Below are 18,555 nucleotides of genomic sequence, written 5' to 3' on the forward strand. Positions count from 1 at the left end.
CACTGATAGTGTTTGTCTTCCTCTAAAAGCTGTTGAGCACATCCAAAGAGCTTTGTTCAGTCTGACAAATGATAAGTAGAACATGTGTTTACTCATTTGTTTTCAAGGTTTTGAAAACATTTTTTTTTGGTTCTAAGGGCTTTCAAAGAGAACAATAAATTAAACAAATAAGTGGGCTGAGAATAGAAAGGTCAAACCTAGGTATAATCTATGATTTGTTAATAGATAGTAACTAAAATAACACAGAATGACATCTTTTTTTTTTTTTTGAGACGGAGTCTCGCTCTGTCGCCCAGGCTGGAGTGCAGTGGCACGATCTCGGCTCACTGCAAGCTCCGCCTCCCGGGTTCACGCCATTCTCCTGCCTCAGCCTCTCCGAGTAGCTAGGACTACAGGCGCCCGCCACCATGCCCGGCTAATTTTTTGTATTTTTAGTAGAGACGGGGTTTCACCGTGGTCTCGATCTCCTGACCTCGTGATCCTCCCGCCTCGGCCTCCCAAAGTGCTGGGATTACAAGCATGAGCCACCGTGCCTGGCCAGAATGACATCTTTATATTTTACAGATGAGACTGACTACATGCTAAAGAGGCTCTTACCCAATATTTTCACTCTTAACCAGTTCTTTTGGCAACTTTCATAGGATTTTCTTTTTAATCAGGGAAGCATTTTCCTCATCAAATATCTGCCATATCATGTTTAAAATTAGTTCAGAAACAAGCAAATTTCCTCATCCTATTGCCCCATGCAAGCATCTCTCTTTGTTGTTCACACTGTCTATGTGAGCTTAAGACCAATTCTGTGACTGAAGTGCTGTCTCCCTCTGACATGGATATTTCTACATGACAATATTTGACTAACAAGTATATGAATATACCTGACACAGCTTTAGGACTCTAATCTCTATGAACAGTTTCTCAGTATGTGTTATTAAAAAGTTATCTGATCCTGATTCTGTTGTTTTCTGCTTCTCTGAAATAGCTCTCATTCATTAATTATTCATTTGATTTATATAAAATGTGTTCACTGCCCAAGGACTTCTGGGCTTTTGCATAAAATTTAAACTAAATCTGGCAGCTAAAATCCCTCTTAAACTATAATGAAATTACCAAGTTAAGGGAGTGGTGTAATCAAACCAAAGTTAATAAATATGGTGTGGCCTTAATAGATGCCATAAGAACAAATGTCAATAGATATTGACACTTTGCCATGTGAATGCATGACATTTATTATGTTTATACTCGTGTTGTCATGCATTTATTATTTTTATGGTCCAGTTACACCCAGTGTATTGGAACCACAGCATTGGGCCTTGCAAAAATTAAAGAAATAAACAATTTCCACTTTCCAAAAGTAAGTTATCCAGGATTTTTAAAAATAGCACACATTAAAGTTCACCAGAGGAGTTAGTCCGTCAAAATGCACACACTCCCACTAACATACACTGTGAAAAATGTGCCTTTAAAGCTTAGTAGAAACACACGAGTCTAGAGGTGAGGTTTTTAGTTGGAAATATACTAAATGGTGGTTGTTGCACCTCTTTGTGTCTTTTATGCTTCACTGGGGAAAATACTTAAACTCACAGGAGTCTGTTTTGGGCATGCAGGCTGATAATCCTTTGGAGCACTCACGGTTCTTACCTTCTTCTAGAAGCTCCTTATAAACATCTGCTTGCACAGCACAGACTATATATTTCAAATTCTGAACTCAAGAATGAAAGTGCTCCCAAAACTGATTGCAGAGCACAGAGAGACAGCCCTTTTACTGAAATGTCTTTTACCAAGTTCTGCTCTGATCCCTAAATTAGATGAAAAGAGATGGTAAACACACACACGACTGGCTTCACCACCTTTTAGATCTTATTATTCTTAAGTTTCTTGTTTATGTGTTCAAAGAAACAGTAATAAACTGCCAGAAAACCTATGTGTTTTTTACTGCGATAAAAAAATAAGAAATCACATTATTGATTTACTATTTTCATTAACAACACTGAAATGCTTTTAGCTTTCTCATACAAACACTGTTGGTGAGTAGGCCAAAGCTTTGAAAACCAGGACTTGGGCAGTGGAAACACACCATTTTTCAAGGGAAAATATAACAAATTCTTTATGAAGAATTACAATTAATAAGTTGCTCCAGGAAGTTTGTGCACAATGGTTTCTGGGTAATTGAACTTTTAAAAAATATTTTCCTTTTTCTTTTTAAAGAAGTGTAGTAGATAATTGTTGAAATGGGAGGAATAGCTACACAGAAGTTCATTATACTACTCTCTCTATTCTTGTGTAAGTTTGTAAATTTCTCTTAAGAAGTAAAAAATAACGTTGCATATATAGTAGAAAACTTGCAAAGTACAAATAAACAAGAAAAAATCACCCAAAGACATTTAATATTTTAGACATTCCTCTAGTTCTTCCATTAAATAAACATATATTATTATAATTATACAGATAGATACACAAATGAGTATCATGTTGTATATATCTTACTTTGTATTCTCTTAATTTATCATTAACAACTTCTCAAACATGATACTTTGTAACCATCTAAAATTTCATTTTATGAGTCTGACTTGATTTACTTTATCATTACCCCATTACTGGACATTACCTTATTTCTCCCTTTTCCCCTACAATTATAAACCATGTTAGACTAAAAATTATAGGTGTATTTGCAGACATTTATGATTATGTCCTTAAGACACATTTCTAGAAATACAATTTCCAAGTCAAGGAGTATGCAAAATTTTATGCATATTGTCAAGGAGTATGCATAAATTTTTATGCATATTGTCATATGAACATCCAGAAACACTACGAATGCACATGCCCACAAAAAGTGCATGAGACTGTCCTGCCCCCGTGCTTGCTAATGTTGACGGGCAAGAGGAGCTATGATTGTTTTAGCTTGCATTTCTTTCAACATTCGTGAAGTTGAACACTTTTCATGTTTTTGTTTTCATTATTTTTTTCTTTTGAGATACACTCACTTACATTCTTACTTATTTTTCTATGGGGGTAGGAGATTTGTCTTTTTCTTATTACCTCATACTTATTTCAATAATTCCACTAATGCAATACAAAAATTGGTTAAATGTTTATGCCTTAATTGCCCCATATCAAGACATGATTTCCAGACAGGTGCAGTGGCTTATGCCTATAATCTCAGCATTTTGGGAAGCCAAGGAAGGAAGATCACTTGAGGCCAGAAGTTCGAGACCAGCATGGTCAACATAGTAAGACTCTGTCTCCACAAAATACTTAAAAATAAGCCAAGTGTGGTGGCATGTGCCTGTAGTCCCTGCTACTTGGGATGCTGAGGCAGGAGGATCACTAGAGCCCAGGTGTTCAAGGCTTCAGTGAGTCATGATCATGCCACTGTCCTTCAGCCTGAGCAACACAGCAAGACCGTGTCTCAATTAAAAAAAAAAAAAGACATGATTTCCATACAAGTGAAACCATGCTCAATATATTAATTGGCCACTGAAGACAATTTTCTCTAGTGGCCAAAGTAATAATCATGGAAATAATATTATCAATGCTCACCCCTTGTATTGAGAGATGACAGTGTGCTGGCAGTCCTCACGGCCCTCGCTCGCTCTGCTCTCGTCGCCTCCTCTGCCTGGGCTCCGACTTTGGCAGCACTTGAGGAGACCTTCAGCCCACTGCTGAACTGTGGGAACCCCTTTCTGGGCTGGCCAAGGTGGGAGCCGGCTCCCTCAGCTTGCAGGGAGGTGTGGAGGGAGAGGCGCCAGCAGGAACCGGGGCTGCGCGCAGCACTTGCGGGCCGGCTCCGGGTGGGCGTGGGCTTGGTGGATCCCCACTCGGAGCAGCTGGCCGGCCTTGCCGGCCCCGAGCAATGAGGGGCTTAGCACCCGGGCCAGCGGCTGCGGAGGGTGTTCTGGATCCCCCAGCAGTGCCAACCCACCAGCGCTGCACTCGATTTCTCACCGGGCCTTAGCTGCCTTCCCGCGCGGCAGGGCTCGGGACCTGCAGCCCGCCATGCCTGAGCCTTCCCCCGCCTCCGTGGGCTCCTGTGCGGCCCAAGCCTCCCCGACGAGGACCACCCCCCTCTCCACGGTGCCCAGTCCCATTGACCACCCAAGGGCTGAGGAGTGCTAGCGCACGGCACCAGAGTGGCAGGCAGCTCCACCCGCAGCCCCAGTGCGGGATCCACTGGGTGAAGCCAGCTGGGCTCCTGAGTCTGGTGGAGATGTGGAGAGCCTTTATGTCTAGCTCAGGGATTGTGAATACACCAATCAGCACCCTGTGTCTAGCTTAGGGTCTGTGAATGCAGCAATCAACACTCTGTATCTAGCTTCTCTGGTGGGGCCTTGGAGAACCTTTGTGTCCATACTCTGTATCTAACTGATGTGATGGGGACGTGGAGAACTTTTATGTCTAGCTCAGGGATGGTAAACGCACCAATCAGCGCCCTGTCAGAACAGACCACTGGGCTCTACCAGTCAGCAGGACGTGGGTGGGGCCAGGTAAGAGAATAAAAGCAGACTGCCCGAGCCAGCAGCGGCAACCCGCTCGGGTCCCCTTCCACACTGTGGAAGCTTTGTTCTTTCGCTCTTTGCAATAAATCTTGCTACTGCTCACTCTTTAGGTCCACACTGCTTTTATGAACTGTAGCACTCACTGCAAAGGTCTGTAGCTTCACTCCTGAAGCCAGGGAGACCACGAGCCCACCGGGAGGAACGAACAACTCCAGACGTGCCGCCTTAAGAGCTGTAACACTCACCGTGAAGGTCTGCAGCTTCACTCCTGAGCCAGCGAGACCACGAACCCACCAGAAGGAAGAAACTCCGAACACATCCGAACACCAGAAGGAACGAACAACTCCAGACGCACCACCTTAAAAGCTGTAACACTCACCGCGAGGGTCCGCGGCTTCATTCTTGAAGTCAGTGAGACCAAGAACCCACCAATTCCGGACACAGTATCACTGACAAAAAACAACTACTTTCCACCTATGTAAGTAAGTGGACTTTTTACAATTTTTAATTCGTATGGGTACATGGCAGGTGTATGTATTTATGGGTTACATGAGATATCTTGATACAGGCATACAATGTGTAATAATCACATCCAGGTAAATGGAATATCCATCATCTCAAGCATTTATCATTTCTTTGTGCGAAAAACATTCCAGTTGCATTCCTTTATTCTAAAATGTACAGTAAATTATTGTTGGCTGTAATCACCCTATTGTGCTATCAAATACTGTATCTTATTTAATCTATTTAACTATATTTTGCACCCAATTACAATCCTCACTTCCCCCTCCCCCCGTTCCCCACCCTTTCCAGCCTCTAGTAATTATCATTTCACTCTCTATCTCCATGAGTTCAATTGTTTTAATTTTTAAACTCCCACAAATGAGTGAGAACATGTGAAGTCTATTTTTCTGTGCCCCGTTTATTTCACTTAACATAATGACCTCCAGTTCCATCCATGTTGTTACAAATGACAGAATTTCATTCTTTTTATGGCAGAACAATGTTCCATTACGTGTATATACCACATCTTCTTTATACATTCATCTGTTAATGGACACTTAGGTTGCTTCCAATCTTGGCTATTGTGAACAGTGCTGCAATAAACATGGGAGGGCAGATATCTCTTTGACATATTAATTTCCTTACTTTTTGGGTATATACCTAGCAATGGGATTGCTGGATCATATGGTAGTTCTATTTTTAGTTTTTTGAGGAGCCTACATACTGTTCTCCATAGTGGTTATACTAATTTACATTCCCACCAACAGTGTAAAGGGTTCCCTTTTCTCGACATTCTTACCAGCATTTGTTATTGTCTGTCTTTTGGATAAAAGCCTTTATAATTAGTATATGATGACAGCTCATTGTAGTTTTGATTTGCATTTCTCTGACAATCAATGATGTTGAGCATTTTTTTCTATACCTGTTTGCCATTTGTATATCTTCTTCTGAGAAACGTCTACTCAGAACTTTTGTCTTTTTTTTTTTTTTTGAGACACAGTCTCGCTCTGTCACCCAGGCTGGAGTGCAGTGGCGCGATCTCAGCTCACTACAAGCTCTGCCTCCCAGGTTCATGCCATTCTCCTGCCTCAGCCTCCCAAGTAGCTGGGACTACAGGCACTTGCCACCACACCCTGCTTTTTTTTTTTTTTTTTTTTTTTTTTTTTTGTACTTTTAGTAGAGACGGGTTTCACCGTGTTAGCCAGGATGGTCTCCATCTCCTGACCTCGTGATCCACCCATTTTGGCCTCCCAAAGTGCTGGGATTACAGGCATGAGCTACCGCACCCGGCTGAACTTTTGTCCATTTTTAAGTTGGATTATTAGATTTTTTTTCCTCTTAAGTTAATTGAGCTCCTTATATATCCTGGTTATTAAACCCTTGTCAGATGGACAATTTGCAAATACTTTCCCCATTCTGTGGGTTGAGTCTTCACGTTGTTGATTGTTTCCTTTGCTTGCAGAAGCTTTTTAACTTGACGTGATCCCATTTGTCTACTTTGGATGTCTATGCTTGTGGGGTATTACTCAAGAAATCTTTGCCTAGACCAATGTCCTGGAGAGCTTCCCTAATGTTTTCTTTTAGTAGTTTCATAGTTTGAGGTCTTAGACTTAAGTATTTAATCCATTTTGATTTGATTTTTGTACATGGTGAGAGATGGGGGTCTAGTTTCATTCTTCTGCAAATGGATACTCAGTTTTCTCCAGTACCATTTCTTGAAGAGACTGTCCTTTCCCCGTGTGTTCTTGGCACCTTTGTTGAAATGAGTTCACTGTAGACGTATGGATTTATTTCTGGGTTCTCTATTCTGTTCCATTTGTCTATGGGTCTATTTTTATGTCAGTAGCATGCTGTTTTGGTTACTATAGCTCTGTATTTGAAGTGAGGTAATGTGATTCCTCCAGTTTTGTTCCTTTTGTTCAGGATGGCTGTGGCTATTCTGGGTCTTTTGTGATTTCATATAAATTTCAGAATTGTTTCTATTTCTGTGAAGAATGTGATTGGTGTTTTGACAGGGATTGCATTGAATCTGTAGATTGCTTTGGGTAGTATGGACATTCTAACAATATTGATTCTTTGAATCTATGAACATGGAATATCTTTTCCTTTGTGTCCTTTTCAATCTCTTGCATCAATGTTTTATAGTTTTCATTATAGAAAACTTTCATTTCTTTGATTAAGTTTATGACTAGGCATCTTGTTTTATTTGTACCTATCACAAATGGGATTACTTTCTTGATTTCTTTTTCAGTTTGTTCCCTGTTGGCATATAAAAATGCCACTGATTTTTCTATGTTGATTTTGTATCCTGCAACTTAACTGAATTTTTTCATCAGCTCTAATACAATTTTGGTGGAAAGTTAGGTTTTTCCAAATATAAGATCATATCGTGCAAACAAGGATAATTTGACTTCTTCCTTTCCAGCTTGTATGCCCTGTATTTCTTTCTCTTGTTGCTGTAGTTAGGATTCACATTCTATGCTGAATAACAATAGTGAACATGGGCATCTTTTTCTTGTTCCAGATCTTAGAGAAAATGCTCTCAGTTTTTCCCAGTTTTCAGTATGATGCTAGCTGTGGGTCTGTCATATATGGCTTTCATGGTCCGGTGGTATGTTTCTTTTATACCTAATTTTTTGGGAGTTTTTATCATGAAGGGATGTTGACTTTTATCCCATCCTTTTTCATATGATCAATTGAAATGATCATATGGTTTTGTCCTTCATTCTTTTGATATGATGTATCTTATTGATTTGTATATGTTGAACCATCTTTGCATCCCTGGGATAAATCCAACTTGGTCACGATTAATTATCTTTTAAATATGTTGTTGAATTTGGTTTGCTAGTATTTTGTTGAGGATTTTGCAACAATGTTCATCAGGAGTGTTGGCCTGTAGTTTTCTTTTGTTGATATGTCATTGTCTGGCTTTGGTATCAGGGTAATACTGGCCTCATAGAATGAGTTTGGAAGAATTCCCTCCTCCTCTGTTTTTTGGAATAGTTTCATTAGGATCTGTATTAGTTCTTGGAATGTTTGGTCATATTCAGCAGTTAAGTCATTGGGTCTCAGGCTTTTTTTGCTGGTAGACTTTTTATTATGGTTTCAATCTAATTACTTGTTATTGGTCTTCAGGTTTTGGGTTTCTTCATGGTTTAATCTTGATAGATTGCACGTGTCTAGGAATTTATTCATTTCTTCTAGGTTTTCCAACTTATTGGCATATACTGGCTCATAGAAGCCTCTAAAGATCCTTTGAATTTCTGCGGTATCAATTGTAATGTCTCCTTTGTCATCTCTGGTTTTAATTTGGGTCTTCCCTATTTTTTCTTAGTCTGGCTAAAGATTTGTCAATTTTTTTATCTATTAAAAAAACAACTTTTGTTTGTTCATGATTTTTATTGTTTTCTTTGTTTCCATTTCATTTATTTCTGCTCTAATATTTGCTATTTCTTTTCTTCTGGTAATTTTATTATGGTTTGTTCTTGCTTTTCTAGTTCTTTAAGATGCATCGAGGGTTGTTTATTTGAAGTTTTCCTCCTTTTTTGATGTAGGTGCTTACTGCTATAACTTTCCTTTTAGTACTGCTTTTCCTATATTCCATAAGTTTTGGTGTGTTGTAGTTTTATTTTCACTTGTTTCAAGAAATGTTTACATTTTCTTCTTAATTTCTTCATTGGCCCACTAGTCATTAGGAAGCATATTATTTAATTTACATGTGTTTGTATAGTTTCCAAAATTCCTCTTGTAATTGATTTCCAGTTTTATGGATTTTTCTCCACTGTAGTCAGAGAAGATGCTTAATATAATTTCAATGTTTCTGAATTTTTTAAGACTTGTTTTGTGGCCTAACATATGGGCTAACCTTGAGAATGACTCGTGTGCTGAGGAGAATAATATGTAGTCTGCAGCCATCAAATGAAATGTCCTGTCAACATGTATTAGGTCCACTTGGTCTATAGTACAGATTAAGTCCAATGTTTCTTTGTTGATTTGGTGTCTGGATGATCTGTTCAATGCTGAAAGTGGGTGTTGAGGCCTCCAGCTATTATTGTATTGGGGTCTATACAATCATCTGTCCTTTAGTTCTAATATTTGCTTTATACTTCTGGGTGCTCCAGTGTTGGGTGCATATATATTTACAATTGTTACACTCTTTTGATGAATTGATCCCTTAACTCATTATATAATGACCTTATTTGTCTCTTGTTATATTTTTTGTCTTGAAATCCATTTTGTCTGACATAAATATAGCAATTACTGCTCTTTTTTGGTTTCCATTTGCATGGAACATCTTTTTCCATCCCTTTATTTTCAGCATATTTGTATCTTTATAGATGAAGTATATTTTTTGCAAGAACGGATCATTGGGTCTTTTTTTTAATCCATTCAACAACTCTACATTTTTTGATTGGAGAATTTAGTCCATTTACATTCAATGTTGTTATTGATAAATAAGGACTTATTATTGCCATTTTATTTGTTTTCTGGTTGTTCTGTGGTCTTCTCTTCTTTCTTTCTTGTCTTCCTTTTTGTGAAGGTGATTTTCTCGGGTTGTATGTTTTAATTTCTTGCTTTTTATTTCTTGTGTATCTGTTCTAGGTTTTTTGATTTGAGGTTACCATGAAGCTTGCAAATAACATCTTGTAACCTATTATTTTAAACTTATGACAACTTAACACTGATTGCAGAAAAAAAAAACACAGAGAAACTAACAAGCAAGCAAAGAAAACTAATAAAAGCTCTACAGAAAGACCTTGGTTGTAGGTCTGCAAGTGAATGGAAGGGACAGGGTCTGTGTACATAGCAGTGGCAATCTTAAACTCAAGTGAATTTTCCTTTACCCCCACCATTCCAGCAATTATCCCTATCCAAGTTTAGTCATCCATCTGAGAAATGAAATTGTGAAGGTTTTCATATTATTTTACTTCCTTTAATGGTGCAATTATACAGATTAAAATAGATGAGAGAAAACAATTTTTTTCTTTTTTTTCTTTTCTTTTTTTTTTGAGACGGAGTTTCACTCTTGTTGCCCAGGCTGGAGTGCAATGGGCAATCTCGGCTCACCGCAACCTCCAACTCCCAAGTTCAAGTGATTCTCCTGCCTCAGCCTCCGGAGTAGCTGGGATTACAGGCATGCGCCACCACACCTGGCTAATTTTGTATTTTTAGTAGAGCAGGGTTTTATCCATGTTGGTCAGGCTGGTCTCGAACTCCCAACCTCAGGTGATCTGCCCACCTCAGCATCTCAAAGTGCTGGGATTACAGGCGTGAGCCACTGCACCCAGCCAAGAAAACAGATTATTTGGTCATTGGACTATTTATTTTCACAAAACGTGCAATATTCCTTAGCTTCAGTTAAAACAAGTATGTGCACAATCTATGTTTTCTATTTCCTTTTGAATAGCAGACACCCCTCATTTTCAGGGATACATTCCAAGACTCCCAGTGGATGCTTGAAATTGCAAGTAGTATTGAACTCTATAAATACTGTTTTTTCCTACATATATATACCTATGATGAAGTTTAATTTAAAAATTAATCACAATAAGAAAGTAACAATGACTACAAAATAGAACAACTATGACAATATACTGTAATAAAAGTTACATAAAAGTAGTCTCTCTCTTTCCCCTCACTCCACACCAAATATCTTATTGCCCTGCACCACATGTATGAAGAGCAAAACCATGGAAAAGGGGGGATTACTGTAGTTGCCATTTTAGAAATCCACGTCCATGTTTACATCACTGGAATTTACCCCATTCATCTCCCTTGCTAATGTTTAAAAAAATTAAACTTCAAAGGTAAATAAATGAATGTGTTATATTATTTATATAAATTATTGTCCACAGTATATCTTAATGTATTTATTATAACTATAAACATATATTTACTTATTGTAACATACATTTGTTTATCATTATAAAAGCTAGTGTAATGAGACTCTTCCAGCCACATCAGTCTCAACATCAAATTTATTTCAATATTCTGACTTGGTTTCATAGTACTAAAATGAATTTTTGAACTACATAAGTAATTACAAATGATAGTTTGAAAAAAAAAACGAAAACCTTCCGTAGTTGTCTCAGGATACACTTCAATTAGGTAATTCAGACCTTAAAATAAAATCAAGGTTTAATCACTAATTGTATCCCAGCTTTTCTCCAAATAAGGCAGGCAAAAAGCACCTAAACCTAATAACACTAGAAATACCTTTAATATCACACTATATAAATATGTTATAGGTTCCCTTGTTAATGAGTTGCCAATGATTCCACTACGATGTGAACATATAACCACCAGACATACTTGATTCTACTCCATGCTATACTTGAGCTGTTAAGCAATTTTATGTAAACAGGCATGCTAAGGCCTGATTTTTTTTACATCATGAAAAATTAAAACACTCTTAGCCAAGGAAACATTTACATACTGTTCAAATGCATAGAGACGACAAAACGTTTGCACATCTGCAAAAAGTACCTACCTAACACAGTTTAGTAAGCTGGGTCCCTCCAATATGTTAATATGTGGACTATAATATATTTATGTGCATTTAAGTATAGTATGAAAATATGGTTAATAATAGATGCTTTAAGAGCTAATAAATAATATCCTGGTGATCCGTATTTATAAATACAAATACAGTTTGTAAGCTACTGCTTTGAGACAGTACAGTGTATGTAACTTGGGTTCTTAATCAGATAGTCCTGAATTAAAATTCTATTGTCTGTACTAAATAGCTGTGTAATACTGGGTAGATAATTAACTTCTTTAAGCCTCGGTGTCCACATCTGTTGCAAGGTTTAAGAAAGAAACACACAAAAGACACTTAGCCAGAATGCTAGTTATGATAATAGCAATGATACATTTTGCTCAATTCTCATCTTTTGTCTAAGGCCTATCCTGATTGTCCTATTCAAGACTGCAACATACCTTGATTTTCTTAACCCCACACTTCTGATCTCCTCAATCTGCCCCATTTTTCCCACTTACTAAACAAACTATTAACCATCAGCCCATAGGATTTCCAACTTTGAAAAAATCACATAGAATTAGGCTCTTTGTAGATCTTAACTTCTCAGAGTCACAAAGACAGGATGCCTTCCAAAATAATAATTAGCAAGTTCGTAAATCTTCAGATAGCATATAGATTTTTCAACTCATCAGAATAGAATTTCTGAGAGGACAGAGTTTTTGCCTCTTTAGTTGACAATGCTTAGAATAGTATCTGATACCTATACAGTAGTCCATAAATATTTGTTGGATGAATGCATGATAACAGGAAAATGTCTCAGTGTGCATTTTCAGCAATTTTACCTGGTCTTAAATTGTGGAAAAAAATTCTTTACTCCATTTTTTTTGTTCCTGATTCTCAGTGTAATAGTAAAATTAAGCACTAATCACTAAAGGTGGAGTTAAAAACCAGGCCTTAATAAGGAGTTTGACTCTCCATGTATGGATAGAACCCAAGCCAGCTTGACTGGTGTCCCCCAGGATTTAGGGTTTGCATAAGGAAGAAAGGCACAGCTCTCTGGGAAAGACAGAAGCTAAAGTCTACAATGTTTCATCTAGCATATGCTGCTGCCAGAGAAAAATTATTGCAACATTATGTGTCCACAAGAAAAATGGGCCCTTCTTTGTCCAGTCAAGGAAGGAACAGCAATTTTGCCAACGGTTTTTAGAATATGCAACAGTAACATGAAATCAGAAGCATATTCTGCTCTGCTGTCTTAAGCTGTCCTTGGACCCTGTACCAGTGACCATTGGAGTCTCCCACTTATGGAGTCCATCGAGTAGTCTGACTCTTCTTGAGTATGGCCCAAGATTTGATGGGAAGGCTGCCACATCAAGAATGGCCAGACATTCAGAAGACTGCCCAGGCAAGAGCAACCCATCAAGCCTTTAAGAAGCTATAGTTTAAACATATCTCCACTACCTAATTCATCTGCTGAATTGCAATCAAGTTGCATCAGTCAGCTTTGCACTTATGGCCATGGCATCAATTTAAGTCTAATGCTCAAAAGGGAAAAAAAGTCTCATTTCAGAGTGTCATTTGTCTAGAGGATGTAGGTCCCAAAAAGGGCATTGTCCTAGTGACCTTCCTAGTAATTACAAGGGTAATTCCTGAGCAAAGCAGAATCTACTGGAATTCTGTGGCCTAATCTCATATGACTCCTGATGACAGCTGTGTGATCTCATGTCATGGTGGTTTTGACTCAGATGTTCCATTTGACTCCATTTTCTCTCTCCAAAGTCTGAACATCACTTCTGTTCTGCCATCCACCTTCCTTTCTTTTCTCTTTTCTAATTGTCTACTTTTGTTTTTCTGTGCAAACAGAAAACAGTTTGTATTCCTTAGCATAAGGAACTGCTTAAAAATTTTCTGAGAAGAATCATCAATGTTACACGGAGATAGAGTAATTTTTCCTAAGGTTTCTCAGCTGGTCAAAAATATCCCTCAACCTTCACTATTCTAACTTGCACCAAAGCTATGCCTATCTGTGTACCAGTGACCATGAAGTGGCACCATAAGGGGCATGATGAGACTATCATCAAAACAACATGCTGGATGGAGACCAACTATTACCCACCAAGAGGCTATGATTTCCAGTTTCAGAAATATCATATATAATCTTCTCATGCTCTTTGCAGACCTACATTTCCAGCACACATAGGCAAACTATTTCCTCCCAAAATTAATGACTTCTATTATTATAAAATAAAATAGAAAATGGCTAGTAAATCCTGTGATCATTTGTTACAATCTTCTGAAAGCTGCACAATGACACCCTGAATTTCTCTCATGTATATGCTTAACCTAGCTTCGAGGCACATGAAATGCGTTTCATTCAAAAAGAAGGCACATGGGCCTTTTAGCTATGTAGAAAAATAATATTTAAATTTTTCCTGCTGGTCACAGTGGCTCATGCCTATAACTCCTGTACTTTGGGAGGCCAAGGCGGGCGGATTACTTGAGGTCAGGAGTTTGAGAGTAGCCTGACCAACATGGTGAAACCCCTTCTCTATTAAAAATGACAAAAGTTAGTCAAGCTAACAGGTGGCATGCGCCTATAGTCATAGCTATTCAGGAGGCTGAGGTGGGAGAATCACTTGAACCTAGAAGGCGGAGGCTACAGTGAGCTAAGACTGAACCACTGTACTCCAGCTTGGGCAACAGAGTGAGACCCTGTCGCGAAAAAAAAAAAAAAAAAAAAAAAATCCATGCATTGTACTAGAAACAGGATTAACCATAGCTACAAGAATATTTTCTACTGATTAATTTGCTTTCTTCATCATCATGCTCTACCATTTATTGGATGCTTATCAAAGCACTGTAACAGATTCTGTGGAGGGTAGAAGAAATCATCATAACAGCTTCTGACACTAGCAAGTGGAATAAAGCTGTCTCTCAGGTGAAGTCTTTGAAGGCACCAGAAAAGACCTTCTGTTTTGAAAATATAAGCCCCACAAGTTGGCAATCCTCTATTAAAACCTCGTTCATTTAAGCTGCAAAAGAATTTTCCATCTTCAAGAGTCTCCTAGTACTAAACAAAACGAATGCCTCCTGGTAAGTGCTAAGCCATATCATCTCATACTTTAGTTATGACTATATACCTGCGTTGATAACCTACAAGAGAAACACACTAAATGGATTAGCAATTATTGTGAAGGCCTTGGGGAAGTGGGGAGTAGGGGATGAGAGGAGAGGCATTGAAGGAGAAATGGAAAGACTCCAGAGATAAATTTCATCAACCCAGCCGGGGTCTTCAGCACGCCACACAGCTGAGGTAGCGTGGCATAGCGAGCAGAGTGGGCGGGCTGCAGAATCATAGAAACTAGTTAATACCTGTGCCTGCCTGCCACATACTTAGCCATGAGACATTAAGTCAGTTACCTTGGCCCTCTGAACCTCAGTGTCCTCGTCTGCAAAACAAAAATAATACTATCTACCTCTTAGTGCAAGTCTGCTGATTAGATGAAATAATGCATGTTATTTCATTTCCCTGGAATTATAAATGTGCAAATACACCAGAAATATTTAATAACAGTAATGCTTTGTATTTGCCAAGGTGAATGTTTCAGGCAATGAATTCTTTGGGAAATTATATCACAATAGAATTTTCAGAGATGAAGCTTCCTTGGAGATTATCTAGTGGCTTTTAAACTTCTTAAAGCTCAAAATCCTTCCTTCTAACAAAATTTATAAGAAGCTGTTATGTAAAACAGGTAAAACTAGAACTGCTATTTTTCAAAGTTGGCAGGGGTGAAAAGTGGTGCAGAGAAAAGGGCAATAGTTGTTCAGTCGAGGCACTTCCCAGAATCTCCTAGAAGAGGTTTCTTCAAAAACGTCTTCAAAGAGCAATAGAGTCCCCTGCCATTAATTAAGTGGCACCCAGTGACTTTTAGGCAGTTTCAGAAGGAAAAAAGAAAAAGTCTGTGAAACCGTTTGATCATACATATTTTGCAATTTAAAGTGCAGGATGAATTTTGATTTTTACAAAAATTCTTTATGTCTAGCTCAAATCATCTGTTTAAATATCCCACCTATGCTTTAGGAATTTGGGTCAGTCTACCTTGGCTAACATTCTGGAAACAGGGTGCAGTGTTTTCTCAGCTGAAGTATTTTCACATAATACGTATGTCCCTGCTTAGGATTGTTAGCTTGTTTTTTGCATTAAACTACCAGTTCACAAACATGTATCAGTGACCTAAAAGTGGTTTGCTGAAGCACAAAAAGAATGATGAAAATACTAACGTAAATACTGCCATAAAGAACAATCTGTAAATGGAAATAATAAGACTCGCGTGCAAATACAGATTATGAATCTAAATGTGCTGGGACAAGTGAATGTGTGAACGACACGCATTCTCACAAGCAGCAGCCCCTGCCAGGTATACTCCTCCTAGTTTCCAAATTCACAACATCCTACGACATGGGATAGGTTTTATTGGGAAAGGTCAAAGCTTCAAGGCCAGGATCAGCAAGAACAAAAAAGGAAGGCACTGTTGTTTCCCAAACACACCCCGCATCTATGGAAAGGCTTGCCAGGGCCCAGGAGCTGTTTTTTTGACTTTTTATAGCACAGATTTTAAATGAGTCTTGTCAACAGGGGGACTATACTACACAGTCTGCTTGACATTGGAAAGTTAAGTTTTGAGGAACCACCAATCTACACAAGTTGTCTGAGACAGCCAGCTGCTTAAGACGGATAACACAGGTCCCATGGGTAGTTACAGTCCCCACTGTCTGCCATCAGTCCTGAGGGTAATTGGGTGCAGCCCCTCCAGCTGGAGAAAGGGGTGGGATGGGGTGCAGCCCTACCTAGGTAATTGTGCAAGAAATCCGCAATAAGTACCCAGGGTCACTTACAGACAATACTGCTCGCTGCACAGCAACTAAGCAGTTGGCAATAACAACGGTGTTGAACAAGCCAAACATCTCCCTTATTAAATGTTTTGGAGTTAGTTTTTGCTAAAATCAGTCAAAGTCCCAGCAGGGAACAGCACAAATACGGTAACTGAGGAGAGCTTGTTAAAGGAACTGTTCACAAACAGGTAGGCAGCCATAAGTAAAATCAACAGCAGCAGGAGGAAGCCATTACCACCTCTAGTCCTGAAGAGGCGAGGGGAGGGATGGTTACCGAAACCCCAAGACGGCTCTAGGTGTGGAAGGGGCTGAAGGACAGAAGGTAGCCTTCAGGGCGTTTGGTGTAGGTATCCAACTACTAATCTGTAATCCTGCAGAGACGGGACTAGGAGAATAAATACCCTGATCTCACTCTTCCACCTTCCAACCCCCTGGTGATGCTCCCATTGGCAAAAACCCAACCACAAGTCAGAGGGCAAAGAATGTGGCAAAATCAGCTGATGAGGCCCATAAAGGTTGGCACGAGAGTAAGCAGAGATGGGGAGAGAGTGGATATGAGGGGCAAGCGAAAAGTGTCCACATACTAAGAAAGACAGGAACCAGTGGCAATTTTTGGGAGGTCGGCTTAGGAGAGCTAAGGAGATAAGAGACTGATTACAGAGCTGGAGTGGGTGAGGAGAGATGATAAGAGAGGGACTACTTTTTCAATATTTTGATCATGAAGGAAAGGAAAATGTCACAAAAGTGTCTTAAAGACATCTCTGTAGTAGGAAAAGATAGTATTGTCTGGTTTGGAAAAAGGACTTAAGTTTCACCTGAAGAGCAGAAGGATCCATTTTAAAGGGAGTGACTAGAGAAAGAGGGACAAACATATGGACCCAAGATGGGAAAGGACAGTTTTGAAGACAAGTATTTGTGTTACATAAATATTCTCAAAATAGTATTATACAAACTGTTCTCTGGAAGTCATTATCTCACCCTACAATAATTACTCACTCTTAGAATGTATACTATGGTATGTTTACTATATCATGTCCTAAGTGTGTTTTATTAAGGTAAGACTTCACAATGTTCTCACATATGACCTGAATGGACTACATACTTGGTTTAAATGAGAAGATTAGATTTAAGGATTAGGTAAAGGTTAAGAAAACTTTAAATACATTTCAAAATTGGTTAACTATTGGAATATTTTCTTTGCTAAAAATAAAATATGTAACCAAAAGTGAAGGCAATTACTTATAAATTAAATTGCTTTTCATCTTTTTTCATTCTACATCTATCAAGTTTCATGGATCTCAAGGCAAGAAACAATGCGCTGTCTAAATTTGATCTCTAGAATGATGAGATCTCTCATTACCATTTAGGGGCATACTGAATTGTTTCCTACCTGATCTTCTTAAGATTATCATTATCTATCACTTAATAGATTGAAGACCTCAGGAATCACAGTGTTTGATCTACTAACATGTCATTAATCTCATTAATGGCATTATTTTGTTTATTGTTGAAGAACCTCATCATATTTAAAATGAGCCAGAGACACAGGAACCATGAAGAATGGAGTAGAAATGTTTACCCACCCTAAGAACACAGTTAAAATCTGTCAGTATTCATTGCCAAATATTGCCACACCAGACTGTCAATATCCATTATAAAATTATCTAGCCCCTTCTTGAGTGTTTTCCTGGCATTTAAAAGTAGGCTTTATTTTAAACATCCAATACTTGGTTAAACTGGTAAAACTTTGAGAATGCCCCTCTTCAGTAGAACCTGATTTTATTTATAAAGTGTTGTGCTACTCACAGGTTTATGGATATGTCGATTGGAAAACTTTCTTTAGAACAGGAACCTGAATTCAATCGATCAAGTAATATCAAGCTATCCCACATTTCAATGTGATGTGGTAAAAGTCAGTGGTCTTTTAAAAAAATAACTGTGAACTAGACCCATATGCTTCCTCTTCTCTTCCAGTCCTAAAACAATAGACTAAGATAACAAATGGAATTTTGCAGGCTTTGGTTAGAGGCCTTTATCTTCAAAAGAGATCTAGGAAGGAAGACTTAACTTACCTTTCCACATAACAAAGTATATCACCTACTGAGATTTGTCTTTCTTGTTGGCACCTACCTACAAAAGAAATGGGAGGCTAAAATCAGCTTCAACTTGGGCAAATTAAAA

The 18,555-nt window shown here is 38.5% G+C and overlaps 1 protein-coding gene across 7 annotated transcripts in view; it reads right to left on the minus strand.

The window, feature by feature from the left end:
* The window catches only part of TMEM26 (transmembrane protein 26), a 269,449-nt gene that overhangs the window by 249,048 nt on the left and 1,846 nt on the right, over positions 1–18,555 (minus strand). The window contains exon 3 of one of the 7 annotated variants that reach the window (XR_008657073.2): positions 18,451–18,504. The exons of the other annotated variants lie outside the window; for them this stretch is intronic. The gene's annotated coding sequence lies outside the window, so the exon portion shown is untranslated. Of the gene's footprint in view, positions 1–18,450; positions 18,505–18,555 lie in introns of those variants that run through there. 7 annotated transcript variants of the gene reach the window in all.

This window comes from Symphalangus syndactylus, chromosome 4 (genome assembly GCF_028878055.3).
Source record: "Symphalangus syndactylus isolate Jambi chromosome 4, NHGRI_mSymSyn1-v2.1_pri, whole genome shotgun sequence".
NCBI classification, from domain to species: Eukaryota; Metazoa; Chordata; class Mammalia; order Primates; family Hylobatidae; genus Symphalangus; species Symphalangus syndactylus.